Source organism: Conger conger, chromosome 19 (genome assembly GCF_963514075.1).
Source record: "Conger conger chromosome 19, fConCon1.1, whole genome shotgun sequence".
Taxonomy (NCBI): Eukaryota; Metazoa; Chordata; class Actinopteri; order Anguilliformes; family Congridae; genus Conger; species Conger conger.
Window position 1 is genome coordinate 19,866,316 of NC_083778.1, and position 17,500 is coordinate 19,883,815.

General features: G+C 52.7%; 1 protein-coding gene across 1 annotated transcript in view; it reads right to left on the reverse strand.

Moving 5' to 3' along the window:
- LOC133118947 (SH3 and multiple ankyrin repeat domains protein 3-like) overlaps window positions 1-17,500 on the reverse strand; it is a 203,370-nt gene that overhangs the window by 177,082 nt on the left and 8,788 nt on the right. The window contains exon 2 of the mRNA XM_061229258.1: window positions 7,259-7,310. The gene's annotated coding sequence lies outside the window, so the exon portion shown is untranslated. The remainder of the gene's footprint in view (window positions 1-7,258; window positions 7,311-17,500) is intronic.

Sequence of the window (17,500 nt, forward strand, 5' to 3'; positions counted from 1 at the left end):
GGCACAGATCACATACCTCCCTGGGCCAGTTCCGTATGGGGAAAGTGCAAACGGGTCTTGTGAAAACAGAAGACAGCCTCGCAGGTAAAGCGCCTCTCTACATCAATACGGCTAATAGGATCAGGGCCTGGCCATCTGCCCTCACACGCAGCACACCGCTATTAATAAAGCCGCATGCTAATGCTAACGCTGGCTCAGGAGGGCAGCGGGTGGAGGCTAAGCCAGGGCCCAGAGGGCTGGGGAGCGCATTCATTCCACACAGGTAACACACACACAGCCGTTACAGGTAACCCACACACACACAGCCGTTACAGGTAACCCACACACACAGCCGTTACAGGTAACCCACACACACAGCCGTTACAGGTAACCCACACACACACAGCAGTAACTGTGCCAAAGACAGGTAACACACAGACACACACAGCAGTACCTGTGCCAAACACAAGTAACACACACACACACACAGCAGTTACTGTGCCAAGCACACGCAACACACAATCACCACTGTGCCAACCTGTGAAGCTACTGCAGGTCATGCACTGAAAAGCTGTGGCATGAGAATGCATCAGAAGCTTGGCATTAGGAGTCATTCCACAGTCAGGGTTTTTCACCCTGCCCCACTACCAAGCTCGATTTGGCTGTTCCTGATGAACACTGCAAGGATGAGGCGGTCTCAAACTACACACACGCATGCAAACACATGCAGTGTCTATACACACACACACGCACTTTATAGCAAAAATTCCATTCATATTTAGCTGAAGTTGCTTATCTTTGCTCTCAATCAAGGTGGGCACCTTTGGCTTTTAAATTTGACCCACAGTTCCACAACGAGCAGCCTGGAGCCTCCGTTTGAAGCCGTGGATCACAGCGCGGGGAGAGGAGGGGAGAGAGGTGAACAGACTCTTCAGTCCGGTACCACCCTCCTGCCCTGTTGCTGCCTGCCTAAACCATGCCCAGAGACGCTGGCTTTCCACTTACCGCTCAAGTGAAAAGTGAGGGCTTTGCTTTATTTCTTTTTTTGGCCAATAAGCATCCACCACCATTCATTCTCCACGCTGTTTAAAAAATAAATAAATAAAATCCGCCAGCCCATGAATTATTCACGGCGTACCCCGGCAGAGTGGAGTCTCTCTCACACATCAGAGCGCTGCCGCGGTCAGAATCGAAATTTCATTAATGAGAGTTTGGAAACGGAGATGGGAGGGGGGGGGCAGTGCCGCAGTTTGGAGAACGAGCAACAAACAATGAAGCCTAAATATAGACACGGCCCCCGCCTCCCTCCGGAGTCTGTACAGTTTTAACAGAGCGGACAGGGAGACGTTCGTTTTCTCTGGGACAGTCAGTCCACTCCAGATCAGATACCTTCACGGGTTCCACAGAGAGCCTGAAATACACCTCAGAAATAGGGACAGTGGAGGTACATTTTTGTTCAAATATCATATCAAATGAACCCACATGAAAGTAGAGCAATGTTCACATTGGTTACAAATGAGTACATTTTCCAAACAAAAAAAGGTACACATGAATTATATATTGCTGGCTAGGGGTGCAGTCAAAGACAGCCCTGGTTCTCTTTCCTCCCGGGTTATTAGCTGAACAGTTAGCGCGGCTGATTGGCCGGACTGTCTTCACACCTGATGGTGAACACACCTGACTCCCAGGTGAAGGGAAGATGGGGAAAACGATGATCCCAGACCAACAGGGCACCGCCCCAGCGATGAGGATTTGCACCCTTCTCTGCACTTCATTTCCGGGTGTGAAAGCTCCAGGGTGCTGCTCTCTCATCAGGTGCTGGCCCGGGGGGGGGGCTAGCAGAGGGGCTTCTGCACACCCCCCCCCGAGCCACCCAGCCGAGCGACGGCCCCCCCACCCCCGTGACAAACTGTCAACGGCAACAGCCGCACGTTCCTTTATTCTGCCCAATCAGAGCGCAGCGTCGTCGCACCGGTGCTGCTGGGGTCCGGAGAGCTCGTGGGTTTTACTCCGGACCAAGGCGCCGTGTTCAACCACAACCGAGCGGTCTTAGCTTCCTCTCTGGAGCGTTTCCTGCAGCTTTAAGAGAAAGTGGACAGTCATCGGGCCCCCCGTTCCGACCGCCACACAGCGTTTTGTTTTAGCGGGTTTAGCATTAGCAGCGTTATTGAGTGGGGTCCTGGCTCTGGTGCCGCCCGTCTCACACACAAACGTTAGCGTGAGACGCAGGTTACGGGCGTGAGTCCGCCGTCAGGACCGGCAGGGCCTGTTCTCAGCGCATTAATGCTCCGTTTGGTATTCCACGCAGTAAAACAATATCGCCACTGCAGTGCCTGTGGCCCGCACTGTCATTCAGATCAATATCAGGGGTGCTTTAAGACTGAGGCAGGAGCACAGGTTATCTTCATCCCGCGCATGCAGATGAGCCCTCTCTATGCACATGCAGATAATCCCACACACCGTTCACATGGACGCAAATCTGCCCAGCGACAGGACACAGACCCGTCCAGATACTACATCTCATTACAGGCTGACATGTTCTTCAGTAGGTGGGTTTAAAAAAAAAAAAATTTAAATAAAAACTTCAACCACGCAAAATAGTGAAGTGGCAAATCTCCCGTTCAGATGAGTATCCAGCGGGAGAGGAGAAACACGAGTGCCTCTCGCCTCTCAGCGGTGTGCGCCGCGGGAATAATAAATTGGCAGTTACTCAAAATGACATTTACAGTCGCGGAGCGAGTGCCACTTCACAACCAGGAGCAGCGGAGCAGGAGTGCAGGGTGGCCGCCGTCTTCAGTCTCACCGCGCTCAACTCCGTCTCCCTTCTAGGGGCGGCCTGTAGCGTCGTGGTTAGGGTAAATGACTGGGACACACAAGGTCGGTGGTTCAAATCCCGGTGTAGCCACAATAAGATCCGCACAGCCGTTGGGCCCTTGAGCAAGGCCCTTAACCCTGCATCGCTCCAGGGGAGGATTGTCTCCTCTTTAGTCTAATCAACTGTATGTCACTCTGGATAAGAGCGTCTGCCCAATGCCAATAACGTAATTCTCACCACCATTCAGGCATCTTGCTGATTGTGGTTTTAAATACGGGCAGCTGATAGGCCGGCTCTCCCACATGCTTCTGAAAGTTGGACGCGAGCGTTTTGCCAGCCCAGAGCTGCCAGTGGAGCTCGCCTGTCCGAGACGGCATCGGCGAAAAGCACTCAGCGTCGCGTCTCCCCTGAGACGGATCCGCCGGATCTGAGTCTTACACACTGAACTTTCCGACAAAGCAGACGCTAATTAAACAGCGCTGAACAAAATGACAGAGCCCATGATAAACATCTGCCAATAAAAACGCCGGACTCAAGTCTGGGGGGGGGGGGGGGGTGGTGACACTTCTGCGTGTCGTACTGTGACAGACCGTCACGGTTGTCTGACATTTTCTCCACAGAAGGTCCCCGCAGGGTCTGGCTGATCGATCCCTTCTCTGAGGCAGTCATCGCTCAGTAAATGAATAAAAGTTTCACAAAACAATTTCACCAAAGTTGTCAAAAAAGTCTGGATTTTTTTTTTCTTTTTTTTTATGCCCTTCCAATCAGTGACCTGGTAGTGACAGCACGTTAGTGACGTTAGCAGGGTATGAAATCAAGCCACCGGACAAAAGCTGCTTAATTGTATCTGCGGTGGGTACGTTCGTCTGCTCGACCGGCAGGTACCCATTTGTCAAGTAATTTAAAGTGCATTTCACAGAAGCTTCAACACACTGTACATATAAAAACATAGGACTGTGAAGGCAATGCATAATGATGGGGTAACTGCATCACATCAACAGAAGCATACCTTTATAATATCAACAAGCCAAGAGTAATAAGAGTGAGAGAAAATATATTTTTTGGTTGGCTTTAAGAATATTAAGAGAGCTTGCATGCTGAACTGACGGGGGAAGATGACTTCACCCCGCACCATTCGGAGGTCTCGTTGTATTCTTAGCCTCTTGCAGTCTGGAGTTTTGAGATACACCAGCCACCGCAGCCAAGGAATTAAAAAAGTCAGTATCTCGCCCCGGGTAAGTGATCGCGAAATTCAACAGCGACACACCTTTGAGAGAGAGCGAGTCCAGTGTCCTCTCCCCAAAGTGAGAAATTAAGAGCTTAAAAAGGGCACGTCTCCGTTTGAGTGACGCACGTAATCTCCTGCTCGCCGGGCTGGCTCTCCCCTCTAAGAAGATTTTTTTCCTCCCGCAGAATACCGCTAATCTCAGCCCAAAGAATACCGCTAATCTCAGCCGAAAGCCCGGCTTCTGCAGCGGGCTTCATGCGCGGCTTAGCTCCGCGTCCGCTGAGCCACTTACTGTCATCAACAATACGAACTTCCCCACAGTTTCACTTCAGTCACAAGAGGTGGAATAAAAGGTGTGTGGAAGGCAAGGTCTCGTCTGCCGGCTCTTGTGATTGGTCGTTAAACTCATCACAGGCTTGCTATTGGCTACAGCCACCCAACACCCTCCCTCCACGTCACATTATGCGAAGAGTGTGTGGGAGCCACCTGATTGGCTGAATGTTTTGACGCATTGTAATGTAGGCTAATCTACCGATCGTGACTAGCCTGAGCTTGGCACCATGGGTTTGAGAAGAAAATTCACTCCAAGGTCAAATTGTATACACACACGTTGAAGAAAAAACTAGATTTCATACCCACGTATACACACGTACATTCACTGGGCTGGGAGTGCTGTTAACCAGGCTGGACAGAAAACTCATGTTCCCTTTCACTGCACCATGAGTCACTCTCGAAAAAAAACATACGCAAAATTAGTTAGTTACCAACCCTGCTCCTGGAGATCACCAATCCTCCCGGTTTTCATGTCAACCCGAATGAAAACGGTCGGCACACGTGACCGTACCACTTAGCAACTCAACGAGACCTCCAGCCGTCGAACTTTGTCAGGGTTGGAGTCAAAACCGACAGGACGGCACATCTCCAGGAACAGAGCTGGTTACCACCGCGCTAACTGAACATGCGTACAGAATGAGGATCTAATGAAGAAACAGACGTCTACGATACAATCGCCAAAAAAAGCCACAGCAAAGTGTTGAAAGACGACGGGAGAAGGTATTCAGCAGAGCAGTGTGTTAATTCGCACGTGCTCAGTACAGCAGACTGTTAAAGGCGCTGGGACAGCTCCGGGGTCTGAATAATCTTCAGAAGAAAATAAAAAAGCCCAGATCTTGAGAAAGTGACAGGTGGAGAGCATCCGCCAGTGCTTGGGCAGGTGTCTGTGCTGACAGGCTGACAGGCTGACAGCAGGCCCCGCTCCAGAGGAAACCGTGAGGCGTGTCAGAGCGGGACTGCTCACACCGTTTTAGGGAAAACGCATCGTGCTCCTGGTCCATTCGGCGGTGCATGCCGGTGCGTACACAAGTACCCACAGCAGATCCATGCAGCGGGAAGCCAATGCAGCGGAATTACTCTGGCTATTCGTCGTGTACGTAATCTAAACGAGAAAGCAGTCCGGACTGAAATGAGTGTTGACTTCTCAAACGACTGAATCACAGACGCTGCGCTTGGCTTTTATACACAGTCCATATCTGGATGCACAGATACCTTCCATGCCCTGTACTCGTGCGTCGAAGCTACCGGCACAGCCCCAGCAGCTGCACTGCAGTGGTTCTCAGGCAAACGTTAACAGCCAGACACACAAGCCCAGCAACAGCACTTGGTGGATGTCGTGGGGGGGTCTCGGGGTGTCTGTAAAGAGCAGAGGTGGGCAACGAGGGCCGTCTCTCTTTCTGGTTTTCATGCCAACTGCTGGCTTTAATTACTGAATTGGCTCTAGCATTTATGCCATCGGACATTTTAGCTACATTTCTTGATGAAGGCATGAATGCCAGTCAAAGACTGTCCTTGTGTCCCTGTATGATATGGTTTTACGGTGATCTAATCTGAGTGAACTAGTGCTGGTGTACACGGCCAATATTCTAATTTAGCCAGAGTAATCGGTGGAAACAAAAACACACGCCGGCCCTCTAGGAATAGCCCACCCGTGGTCAAGAGTGTCTGGAGCGTTAGCATTGGTTTCGGTCAGCGTATCGACCCTGCCCAGACAGTTAAAATGGCACTTTATTGAGCTACGCTACACATGTGGTCATGCACAATTATATAATGGCAAGTTGACTTGAATGGACCGCCCAGGGACCGGATGCTAATTTGGCGCGTGACCCGCACTGAAAATAGCACCCGGAGAGTCTATAGCGGCTCGGGGCTCTTTGTAATACGGCGGCACCACCCAGCACAGTGAGTCACGGAGCCCTTTCTGGTGCTGGAATAACAGGGACACGCGTGGGAGAAGCCTTCCTGTTTTCCAGGGCCAGGGAGGCGGAGGGACACTGGAACAATAAGAGCAGGAATTCCAAGGAAGCGCGTTCCCTGGGGGCCAGGGGTGAGAGGGCAGAGAGCGGGGCGAGGGACGGTCTGCGCTTTCGGGATGTAGACAAGAGGGTTATATTACACGCACACACACGCACGCACGCACGCACACACACACGCACGCAAGCACACACACATGCACGCACGCATGCACGCAAGCACACACACACACACACACACACACACTCGCACGCACGCACGCACACACACACACACACACGCACGCGCACGCACACACGCACGCAAGCACATACACGCACGCACGCAAGCACACACACATGCACGCACGCATGCACGCAAGCACACACACACACACACACACACACACACGCACGCACGCACACGCACACGCGCACACACACACACTCGCACGCACGCACACACACACACACACACTGACATTTACAAAGCACATTATAAAAGGCCCAAATATATTTCAGTTTCATTCTGAAGTCCATACGAGTAGCAGGATGTATGCCAGTAGGATCTATCAAACAATTAGGCAGTATAAACTGTTGCATCTCAATTGCTCCAGCAAGAAACATTATGGGTATAGGAAACATCTTCTCCATCGACTGACAGACACACAGACACACAGACTGACACACAAGAGGGCAGAACGGTGCAGGCAGTGTGTAGGATGGCCTGCACTTTAGGTATGAACATAATCAACACACCGCACGCATGCAAGCAAAGCAAGTGTACACACACACACACACACACAGACACACACAAAAACATACTTTTGTTTACAAGCAGAAACATTTAAAAAGCCCAATTAGCAGCTCCCAAAAACCACATTAGCAATTTTTTTGGAGGAATGTGCATTGTCGACCGAATTAAATTAACGGCAAAACTAATCTCCATACCTTATTAAGACGGGAGGAGATTTAAAATTCTGCGGTGCTTTTCCTCTTGTTCCTGAAAAGAAACAGAAAGAGCAGATCATTAATCTACCGTTCTGCGCATTCCACGAGGCACCCCTACACACACCGCACACAGAGAAAGCCCTTCTGCACAACACTCGTCCAAGGCATCTTATTAACACATTAGTTGAGATTAATCACCCTGGTGTTTCTCCATGGATATTACATTTATAAAGTGCTAAAAGGATAATTAACCTGGTAACTGATGGCGTACCCCTGATGATTAATCGCACGCAATTATCGAGTGGGACGCTCCATATTTTTAATGCATGAGCGGGGGCCTCCTGAAGCAGGTACAGTGTTTATCTTTCCCGGCGCTGCTTCGCTGACGGGAGGGGAGAGGCCCCGTGGCCCCGGCTGGGCGGAGTGCCTGTGGGGAGGACACCTCCCGTGTGTTCCCCCCCGCTCCTCTCCTGGGAGAGGTCTGTGCTGGGAGGGGGGCGATGGAGCAGCACCGACCTCTCACTCACCCGGCCGTGAGCTCACCGCCACAGCCCAACCCAAGGGAAGGACAACGGAGGGAGAGGACACACGGGTAAGAGGCTGGGCGTGATTATTCGGGGCTGAGAGGTGCTGGGCGTGATTATTCGGGGCTGAGAGGTGCTGGGTGTGATTATTCGGGGCTGAGAGGTGCTGGGCGTGATTATTCGGGGCTGAGAGGTGCTGGGCGTGATTATTCGGGGCTGAGAGGTGCTGGGTGTGATTATTCGGGGCTGAGAGGTGCTGGGCGTGATTATTCGGGGCTGAGAGGTGCTGGGTGTGATTATTCGGGGCTGAGAGGTGCTGGGTGTGATTATTCGGGGCTGAGAGGTGCTGGGCGTGATTATTCGGGGCTGAGAGGTGCTGGGTGTGATTATTCGGGGCTGAGAGGTGCTGGGTATGATTATTCGGGGCTGAGAGGTGCTGGGTGTGATTATTCGGGGCTGAGAGGTGCTGGGTGTGATTATTCGGGGCTGAGAGGTGCTGGGCGTGATTATTCGGGGCTGAGAGGTTCTGGGCTTAAGGTTTAAGGTTTATCGATGAACTTGAGTGTAATTCAGAAACGCAAAAAAAAAGATACAAGGTGTTTAAGTCAGTGAGATCAGTAGTGGGGAAAAAAGTGTTGGAACGCGCGTAACAAGTTCTGTCAGGTGTTTTCACGTGTAAAACCAAAAGAATAATAACCAAAGCTCTCTGTTATTGCTGCCCTGATGGTGTTTGTGTTCACTCTCTCTCACAGACAGACAGACCAGCGCACACACAACCCTGTGTGCCAGCGCTCAGATGCAGATCCTGTGTCAAGAGGAAATTTTACAATACAAACAAAAATCTGTGAATCCACGCAACTGTAATCCGCCAGTGATTGACAGGGCGACAAGGAGCAAAACACGGGTGATTTGTTTCTTCAACACGACGGAGTTATGCGGCGATGATCGCTGATTACAGCCATTAACGCACAGAAAAGAGGCGCTTTAAAGCTCCAGCAATCAGCCATCAAGTTGATTATCACGCCACAAGCAATTCCTGTAATTATGAGACTCCTAAACACACAGCTCAGCTCGCAGTCACAAGCTCACAACTGACCCGTTAGATCGTGACGCCGGAGTCCGTTTTCTACGGCTGGGGGGTTTATTTTATTTATCACGGGGCTGCCGTGAGCGTGTTCACGGATGGATCAGAGGGTTTGGCAAAGCTCTTAGCGGGTGATACCCACTCTGAAATCTAAACGTGAACAGCTGGGTTTATCATCTTATTAACGGGTTTAAGTGGAGGGCAGGCATCTTGCCCTCATACTGATGCTTCTACCCGTACCAATGAGCGGGTTGTGCTTATGTATTGGAGACATATTGAAGAGTTTATCCTGCCGGGCCCAGTCTGCTATTGTTGCAACAAATGTGAATGTCAAACATGTCTCCAGATAAGGACGCTGCTCTTAAACCCAGATCTGAGGTGCCACGTATATGAGGCCATGTAACCGATGTCCAGCACCAGGACACGATGGATGAGCTGAGACTGCAACTGTCTGCTGAAGAAAAGAGACTACTACACACACACACACTCACACTCACACTCACACTCACACACACACTATACACACACACAGACACACACACACACACACACACACTCACACTCACACACACACTATACACACACACAGACACACACACTCACACACTCACACACACACTATACACACACAGACACACACACACACACACACACACACACTCACACTCACACTCACACACACACACACTCACAATTATCCTGTCGCCTGTCTCGTCACGAAGCCAGTGTGGTCTCACCACTTGATCATTACGCATTAAACCGAATGGGGGCCACTGCAACACCTTGAACCCACATCAAATAAACATCTGTACTAATTAGCATGATGTGCATTGTGACATCACTCCTGGGGCTGTGTAAACATGGCATCAGCCATACCCCAGATACCCCATCTCCCCTCGTGAGCCTTCAGACACACCCAGCACCGTGCCCTGCCCCGTTCAGCCCCGATTAATCACACCCAGCACCTCTCAGCCCCAATTAATCACACCCAGCACCTCACAGCCCCGATTAATCACACCCAGCACCTCTCAGCCCTGAATAATCACACCCAACACCTCTCAGCCCTGAATAATCACACCCAGCACCTCTTAGACCCGATTAATCACACCCAGCACCTCTCAGCCCTGAATAATCACACCCAGCACCTCTCAACCCTGAATAATCACACCCAGCACCTCTTAGACCCGATTAATCATACCCAGCACCTCTCAGCCCTGAATAATCACACCCAGCACCTCTCAGCCCTGAATAATCACACCCAGCACCTCTTAGACCCGATTAATCATACCCAGCACCTCTCAGCCCTGAATAATCACACCCAGCACCTCTCAGCCCTGAATAATCACACCCAGCACCTCTTAGACCCGATTAATCACACCCAGCACCTCTCAGCCCTGAATAATCACACCCAGCACCTCTTAGACCCGATTAATCATACCCAGCACCTCTCAGCCCTGAATAATCACACCCAGCACCTCTCAGCCCTGAATAATCACACCCAGCACCTCTTAGACCCGATTAATCACACCCAGCACCTCTTAGACCCGATTAATCACACCCAGCACCTCTCAGCCCTGAATAATCACACCCAGCACCTCTCAGCCCTGAATAATCACACCCAGCACCTCTTAGACCCGATTAATCACACCCAGCACCTCTCAGCCCTGAATAATCACACCCAGCACCTCTCAGCCCTGAATAATCACACCCAGCACCTGTCAGCCCCGAATAATCACACCCAGCACCCCTCCCACCCACCCGCCCCTGGCATCAGCTGCACTGCCCATCACGCTCCTCTGACATCACGGTGATGATGTCACTCCGCCCCCCCTGCGGCTCCTCACAGCTGCGTTCACTGCAGAACTCCGCTCCAGTGAAGATTCCGTGAGCGCCCGAGAGGACGGTAATCACAACAGAGTGCATCCAAGCAAGCACCGTCTCCCACCCCAGCTAGAACCATTCAAGTGCCTACATAGCCTTCTCTCCTGGATCGTACAGGTGTTTCCCCCGGTGCAGACCAGGGCCACCCAGCAACACACTTCCAACCTGCAGCCTGCACACCTCTCCACCGCTCCTGAGGGAGAGGACTGGCATGGACTGCATGCTACACACAAATGCATGCTACTGTCAAATGCACGCTGCATACTACAGTCAAATGCACGCTGCATGCTACAGTCAAATGCACGCTGCATACTACAGTCAAATGCATGCTGCATGCTACTGTCAAATGCCTGCTGCATGCTACAGTCAAATGCACGCTGCATGCTACAGTCAAATGCACGCTGCATGCTACAGTCAAATGCACGCTGCATACTACAGTCAAATGCACGCTGCATGCTACAGTCAAATGCATGCTGCATGCTACCGTCAGCAGCACGCTCCATGCTTGCCGCTGAAACACACAGCCATGCCTGACGACCCCAGTCATCTGAATCCCTCTCTTCCTGCAGCAGCATCTGATCGGCACACACACTGCTCCTTTAAGCAGCCGCACTGAAGCAGCGCAGGAGAGCACAGTGCTCCAGGACTGATCCTAAAGTGCCCGACACGCACGCCCAACACCCAACGCCCAACGCCCAACGCCCAACGCCCAACGCCGGGCGCCGAATCAAAGCAGCAGAACGCCGCCCCCCCGACTCACCTCACAGCAGAACACCCAGAGCGCCGGGGGGGGGGGGGCCGGGCCGTAACCACGGAGACGCCGACGCCGCCGCCCCTGCACATTTCGGGGAGTCACGGAAAGAACGGCGCGTTTAGGGGCCCGACCGGCTCCGTCTGCCACCCAGCAACCTGACTGCGGTTAAGTTTGAGCAGGTTGCCATGGAAACTATGGAGGCAGGGGAAGAATTGGGAAGGAGTTGGGGAAGGTAGGGGGGACGGAGAGGGAAGCCGGCTCTTTCCGGGGACATTCTGAGGGCACTGAGGAGGGGCACTGGGTGGAGGGGGGCGGGGTGGAGGGGCACTGGGTGGAGGGGGTCTGGGTGGAGGGGCACTGGGTGGAGGGGCACTGGGTGGAGGGGGTCTGGGTGGAGGGGCACTGGGTGGAGGGGGGCGGGGTGGAGGGGGACTGGGTGGAGGGGAACTGGGTGGAGGGGCACTGGGTGGAGGGGGTCTGAATGGAGGGGGTCTGGGTGGAGGGGCACTGGGTGGAGGGGGTCTGGGTGGAGGGGGTCTGGGTGGAGGGGCACTGGGTGGAGGGGGTCTGGGTGGAGGGGGACTGGGTGGAGGGGGACTGGGTGAAGTACATTTTTCTTCTACAAGAAACACTAATGTACCCTCAGAGTACAGTAATGTTCTATTTGAGTACAATGAGAGCTTGCAAAGCAGAAAAAGGTAAAAATTAATTATATATTGCTGGCTAGGGGTACAATTTTATGCACCGATAGCGTACTGCCCCAGCGACACGCATTTGCACCTTCATTATCTGGCACTTTCTGTGCCTTTATTTCTGAGGGTGCAGGGGATACACAGCTTCGCCTTCCTCCAGCTTCACGGTGACACTGTCACTTCAACTGATTTATGAATAAATGACCATAAATAATTTCTCATTACTGGTTTTTAGCGTCTTGCCAGGATAATGTGGTTTTGATTTACAGTGGACAGGAGACATTTTGTGATGTGTGGAGTGGACTTGGATGAGTCGACGCCTCATTAAGTTTCACTCACAGGGATATGAAGCCCAACACCCGCAAGGCTGCCCCAGTGAAGCTCACAGCTGACCTCTGACCTTTGAACTTTAGCTTGCACTGTCAGCCTGGCCAGCACCTCCCGTTTGGGGATGAGGAGGAGACACACAGCCGCTCCAAGAGGAGCACACATGCACCTCCCCAGCATTGCCTGACAGGAAACACTCTACAAAAGCTTGGATATATTCCCTGTCGTTACAAAAGGAATCCTACAGCCTTGATTGTTTTCACACACACACACACACAAGCACACTCACACACACACACACACGAGCACACGCACACACACGCACGCACACACGCGCACACACACACATATACACACGCACACACACACGCACACACACATGAGAGAAGGTGAGAGAGAAAGCAGGAGATCAAGAGACGGAGAGACGGAGAGACAGAGAGAGAGACAGAGAGACAGAGAGAGAGACAGAGAGGCAGAGAGAGAGACAGAGAGACAGAGAGAGAGAGAGAGAGACAGAGAGACAGAGAGAGAGACAGAGAGACAGAGAGAGACAGAGACAGAGAGACAGAGAGACAGAGAGACAGAAAGAGACAGAGAGAGACAGAGAGAGACAGAGACAGAGACAGAGACAGATAGACAGAGAGACAGAAAGAGACAGAGAGAGACAGAGAGAGACAGAGAGAGACGGAGAGACAGAGAGACAGAGAGACAGAGAGACGGAGAGACAGAGAGACAGAGAGACAGAGAGACAGAGAGAGGGTGAAAGAAGGAGACTAAGAGCACAGCTTGAAGAACGGGGCAGGGCGCGGTGCGGGTTGTGTCTGAAGGCTCCTGTGGTGGAGATGGGGAAGCTGGGGTTTGGCTGATGTCATGTTTACACAGCCCCAGGAGTGATGTCTCACTGCACATTATGTTAATCGGTACATATCGGCAATTGTGCCCGTGGAGCGGCCGATTGGACAGGACTCCCGCCCGTGGAGAGGGACACAACAGTAGGCGTGGCAGCGGTGCGTGTGGTCGAACCCTGGAGCCGCCGCACGCACGGACACCAGCTCTCATCCCAGGCCCCCGGCCAGGAGCGCGTTAATGACCAGCGCTCAGCTTCTGCCTGGCCACACCCTTCACCTCTGACCTGGTCCCAGTGCGAGGACCCCCCCCCCCCCGCCCCCCCCCCGCCCCGCCCCGCCCGGCAGCACTGCAGCCTGAGTGATGCTCTTGAGTGACGGGAGAGATTTGCATGGGCAATAAGACGAGCGGGCGAATCTCAGCGAACAGGCGGCGCGTTTCTGACTGCCGTTAATCAAGCTTGGCAGACGGGCCGTCCTTCAGCGTTAATTACCCCGTGATTACGGCGGGCTGTCAGCCGCTGAGCTGCACGCCGCGGCTCCCGCAGCGTGTCACACGGACCGGGCCGCACGCCAGAGCCCCGCGCGGCTCTGCTCTTCTCCCGCGCGGCTCTGCTCTTCTCCCGCGCGGCTCTGCTCTTCTCCCGCGCGGATACGCAGACACACAAGCACACATCCCACACCTGCCACAGACACCTGCAGCCCCCCGGACCGAGCTGACCAAGACACATTATACTGACGTACTGTTCAGTGCATGCACTGCTTGTGAAGGGTCATATACACGTTCCAGAACATCAAAGATCGACTCCCACTGTCGTTGTGTTACGAGATGCAAAGAGCACCATTCAGGGAAAAAGAGAGAAACAATCTTGACGCACATTGCCTGGATGGAAGAGTGTCTCACACCAAAAACCAGAAACATCACGTGAGTTACCATTCCTTTCATGTCACCAGCTGGTCCAGCACCAAGAACATACAACCTTAAGACGAAGGCCGACATGACTTTAAACAAGCATGCCATTTCCGAGCAGTGAACACTAAAGGTGGAATGAGAATTTAATTCTGGAAGCTTCTATTTCTCCCCTGCAGTACAGCACTTTCTTCATGGTTAATGTGGCATTTCTTCACCACTCAAAAGCACACAACACAAGCCAGCTCCACCACGACACCAGCATGAGGAGAGTCAACACCATCTACTCGTGATGCTGATGGGGGCAGAGCGCTGGAGGCCAATGAGCTGGCTGCACATTCATTTAAATTCACAATTCTCTATAATCCAGGAATCAGGAGGCATCTGAGGGCCAACCAAAGCACTCAATACCTGGAGCCATGAACTCCAACTGCTGCATGTTTTTACCGCTATTTTTACATATTTATATACCCGTATATGCGTTTCACATCACGCCCAAATCATGCAAGAGTGGGCGAGGGTGCGTGTAGTTAGCGTGTTGCGCTAAGGCTGGACCGCGAGTCGTTTCTTGTGAAAGAGCCGATGCGTTAGCCTCAGATAAGCGGGCGGGCCGTGGCCTCTGCCCCAGCCCAGCGCACACACACAGGGCCCAGCACACACACACACAGGGCCCAACACACACACAGGGCCCAGCACACACACACAGGGCCCAACACACACACACAGGGCCCAGCGCACACACACAGGGCCCAGCGCACACACACAGGGCCCAGCGCACACACACACAGGGCCCAGCGCACACACAGGGCCCAGCGCACACACACAGGGCCCAGCGCACACACAGGGCCCAGCGCACACACACAGGGCCCAGCGCACACACACACAGGGCCCAGCGCACACACAGGGCCCAGCGCACACACACAGGGCCCAGCGCACACACACAGGGCCCAACACACACACAGGGCCCAGCGCACACACACAGGGCCCAACACACACACAGGGCCCAGCACACACACACAGGGCCCAGCTCTGAGCTGACACGGAGCCGTGCTCCAGCTTTATCAGGGCGGGCGCAGGAGAGACACTCAGCCCACTGACGCACGCGCGCGCACGACCCCAAACACGCCGGGGAAGTGAAACAAACGGATGATGGAGAGGGAGAGAGACGGAGTGGAAGAGGACAGTAAATCCATCTGCTCCGGCGTGTAGAACACCCTGCACCGCGGTACGGAATAAAAACACTCAGCGTTTATCAGGCAGGACCAGAGGTTTAGGGCAGGGTTAGGACTCCAAATCCCACACGTCGCGTCACCCCCAGATTTAACCGCAAATTCTTTTCAGAGAAAATTCCAAAATGAATTTCACGTTCCAAGGAGACGCTCTCAAAAAAAATAATATTGGGAGTATAACCCAAGTTGCTCTTTAGAATTCAAATCTTTCCACTCGTGTGAACAGCGGGTTATCAACGGCTCCTACAGCAGAGCAGCCCACCACACGTCTGAAGCCATTACAGCCAGAATGCAATAGATCAAATTAACGGCGTTTAGTCAGGAGGTGCTATTTACACAGCGAGCGTCTCGGGGGAATGTTTGCCCCACGCTGACATTTGGAAAAGAGTAGGCAGAGTCCACGAAGCGCAGGCTAGAGCCGGGGTATCTGCCGGAGGGGAAAATCAATGCGCCCTGTTTGACAGTCAACAGCAGCCAGAGCAGGGCAGGTGTGCGGAGCACAGCACGTGAAGCAGCCGGCCCTCCTGGACTCCCCCGGCATGACACACACCTGCACACAACACGTCCGCACAGACCGGGAAAACATCGTTTTCTCTCGTTCAAAATTAATACATTACATTACATTAAAGGCCTTTGGCTGACGCTTTTACCCAAAGCGATGTACAGTTGATTTATTTATTTTATTTTTATTTATTTATTTATTTTTTGCACAATAGCAAAGACAGACAACAAAAAAAAAGAGATTATCACAGTTTAAAATGTGCAAGATGTACAGTTGATTAGACTAAGCAGGAGACAATGCTCCCTAGATCGAACCGCCGACCTTGCGGGTCCCAGTCACGCACCTTAACCACTACGCTACAGGCCGCCGGTAGTGCAGAACACATCCCAAGGTTCTGTACCCCAAGTATCCTTTGGAATTACCGTACAGGGGCGCAATTCAGACATTAAACACAGGTTAGTAAAAGCCCAGAGTGCATCCCAACCCGTGGAAAGTCAGTGGGTGATGTCTGAGTGACTCGGTCCGTATTTTTCATACAGTCTATGATCCAAACCCGCATACGATCTGCTGATTCAGTCAAAACTGCATGTCAAATGTAACGTGTGGAAATAACGAATATGTGAGCACTCCATCAATCCCATGAATCTCGGCGCGGGCAGGCTGGGAGACCCCCGGGGGGGGGCGTGGCCAAGCTGCAGCCTGACTGATTGGACGGCGCCTCGGTTTGATTTACGGTAATCTCGGATAAGAGCTCCGCGCTGGGGAGACGCCGCGCTTCTGAATATCCCCCGAGAGGAGGCCTGAAGCCATGGATAATCTGGCCTCTGTTGACCCTCCGTGGGGGAGCTGTGGTCCTGCACCTTCGTCCCAGAGACCCGCCCAGGAGATCGATGCTCTAAGAAGGAAGAGAAGCCATTTTCACCTGGTTATCCAGACTGACGGCACACGGCGACGTCCAATGCCGTTCGCCCACGCTGTGCGCGTCGGCCATCTTCAAGACATTAACAGACCTGACTACGGTCCCTGGGGGCTGCTACAGTGTGGGCAAGGTCACACCCCAAGGTCGCCACTCAAGGTCGCACCCCAAGGTCACTACTGAAGGTCGCCTACCCAAGGTCACGCCCCCAAGGTCGCCCCCACAAGGTCGCCCGATATGAGTCCCAGTCTTCAGTGGGACTCCTCCAATGCTGGCTCTCCATTCTCTACGGTTGCTATGGTGACACACTGCACCCAACTTTTGCAAATGTTGTTTCAGGCAGGGCTCTCTGCTTTCTGTATTTACAGACCGTGTTAATTATCCCTGAAATACACCTTTTGAACATCATATTTACCCAAATATAATGATGATTGAATGGGGGGGGGGGAAAACCGGAGGAAAGATTTTACAATTTCCTGGAGTCTTTTTGGGCGAAGGCGGGGGTGGGGGGTGCAGGGTGCATAATTCTGTGACGTACTTAACAATGTAATGTGGATTTCTCTGGGATTATCTGTGCC